Source organism: Suricata suricatta, chromosome 3, assembly GCF_006229205.1.
Source record: "Suricata suricatta isolate VVHF042 chromosome 3, meerkat_22Aug2017_6uvM2_HiC, whole genome shotgun sequence".
Taxonomy (NCBI): domain Eukaryota; kingdom Metazoa; phylum Chordata; class Mammalia; order Carnivora; family Herpestidae; genus Suricata; species Suricata suricatta.
In genome coordinates, this window is record NC_043702.1 from 173,335,995 (window position 1) to 173,338,352 (window position 2,358).

General features: G+C 49.0%; 1 pseudogene; it reads right to left on the minus strand.

The window, feature by feature from the left end:
• Positions 1-7: 7 nt before the first annotated feature.
• The window catches only part of LOC115287197, an 18,653-nt pseudogene continuing 16,302 nt past the window's right edge, over positions 8-2,358 (minus strand).

Consider the following 2,358-nt stretch of genomic DNA (forward strand, 5'->3'; position numbering starts at 1 on the left):
TGGTAAAGTTCATTTCCATCTAGATGTGTCCTTGGTGGTGAGTAAATGTTCCGGAAATCTCCAACCCTTTCGCTTTCACTGCAGGCAGCCAGACAGCCTGGGAGCCACCTATCCACCAGGTGCCACGCCTGTCCCCGTGGAGAGGTCAAATAGGTCATTCACAGCACCGCTGACCACAGCAGGTGTAGGTACGGAGCGAGGTTGCAGGTCTGAGGACGGGATGAAGGGCGGTCCCACCAAACTATCTGACCTCCTCCCAAGAGATCCACTGCTCCCATCTGCACGAGGACACCTGTGGCACATTGACTGGGGGACCAAGGTCAAGGGTTAAAAGGTCTCCTAGAAGGTCACCCGAGAGGGGATGACCTGAGGCTGCTCCAGGTTGGTGGCAGTGGTGGTGCCACCAGGGCTGTCACCTGCACCGGTGCCCTCATGATGTATCGGCAAGGGTTTGCGATGGATTCCATGACCTCCTCCCACAAAAGCATTGGGAGGCTTATGGTATACCGATGCCAAAGGTCCAATGTGGCCTGTTAGCTCATCCAGCAGAGCTGGCTCAGTAAGAGCTGTCTCCTCAGAGATCAGTGGCTTCTCAGCCAAGACCACTTCTTTGGCTGTGACAGGGTCCGTTGAGAGAAGGCACTAATAAACATGGTCTCAATCTCGAAGGTCAGGATTATCAGAATCCTGTGTTGCGACACTCAAGACTTGCTGGACCAGCTCTTGCGTTTCTGACGGTTTCTTGAGAAACAGCTCCGCTATGGCCGCAAGCAGCGTGAGCTGCACCTGGGGGCTTTCATCGTGAAAACCCTCCAGGAAGCTCCCCAGTGACTCATCTGCATGGTCAATTCTCTCGGCATATTCTCCCACAATCCAAATCCCAGCTGCTGGAGCATCCGGTTCATCCAACGAGACCGAGTTCTCACACAGAGTGGCAATGATGCTTTCATACTTGTTGGGGTGTTTCCGAAAGATGCCCCTGACGACAACAATTACCTCGTGGACCCCATAACTTACTTTGGTCTGCATGAGATCAAGCAATGCGCTCTGCACATTGCCTCACTTTGATGGCACTCCGCCCGATGGCACTCCGCCCAATGGCCCGCAAGGCTTTGCAAACCAAGTCAACATCCGCCACTGTGGTATGTTCCTTTCATTCAACTGTTATGCCCAGATCACAATATCGTCCCCTCAATCCACAGACCACCAGGGAGACCAAGGCACGCATGCAAAAGCAAAGGGCATTTCTATTACGGCTTAGGCTCGCCAGACCTATGTTCGGGCTCACAGCTTTCACCAGCACAGTGGATCCGTGCTGAGAGCCTGGAACAGAGGAGAAGCAGGGTTTTTATGGGCTTGGGAAGGGGAAGTTACAAGAGATTGTGACATAGGCACCGCAATCCAATCAGGGTCAGATGATGATATTGACAACAGTTCAGGCGTACATGTTATTTAGAACATTGTTATTTTTGGTGGGACCCAATCACAATATTTGAGGTATCATTGAAATTAACCAATTACAGAGTGAGCCCAGGCAGAGTGTATCCTGAGAAGGGGAAGTCATCCTGATTGGTTGCCCTTCATGGAAATGAGGGAAGCTGGCCTGGCCAATCAGGAGTCGTCCGCCATGCCCCTTTATGCAAATTTTTTGTTTTCAAAGTGGACCAACCAGAGGTAGGATTATCTTTCTGAATATGTAATTTTTGGCACCCAGAGTGGATCAGAGGCAAGACTCGGTTCTTCATTCTCTGAGGCTTCCTGAAGCCTGTCATGGCGTTTGTTTGGTCCTTACATTGCCAGAACCTGAGCAATGTTGGCTTGGGATGCCAAATGAATTATGACATCCAATTTCTCTAGTTTAACATAGACAGGATCATTATACTTCACAAGGAAAACTTTGATTTTCTGCTTCAAGATTTCAGACCTTTGGGGATGTGTCGAGTAGGAAATTGCTGTGGTGGAGGTCAAGGAGGTTGTTTCCTACTTTCTCCTCAAGGGTTTTGATGGTTTCCTGTCTCACATTCAGGTCATTCAGCCGTTTTGAGTTGATTTTTGTGAATGGTGTAAGAAAGTGGTCTAGTTTCATTCTTCTGCATGTCACTGTCCAGCTCTCCCAGCATCACCAGCTAAAGAGGCTGTCTTTTTCCCATTGGATACACTTTGCTGCTTTGTCAAAAATTAATTGGCCGTACATTTGTGGGCCCAGTTCTGGGTTCTCTATTCTATTCCATTGGTCTATATGCCTGTTTTTGTGCCAATACCATACTGTCTTGATGATGACAGCATTGTAGTAGAGGCTAAAGTCTGGGATTGTGATGCCTCCCGTTTTGGTTTTCTTCTTCAATATAACTTTGGCTA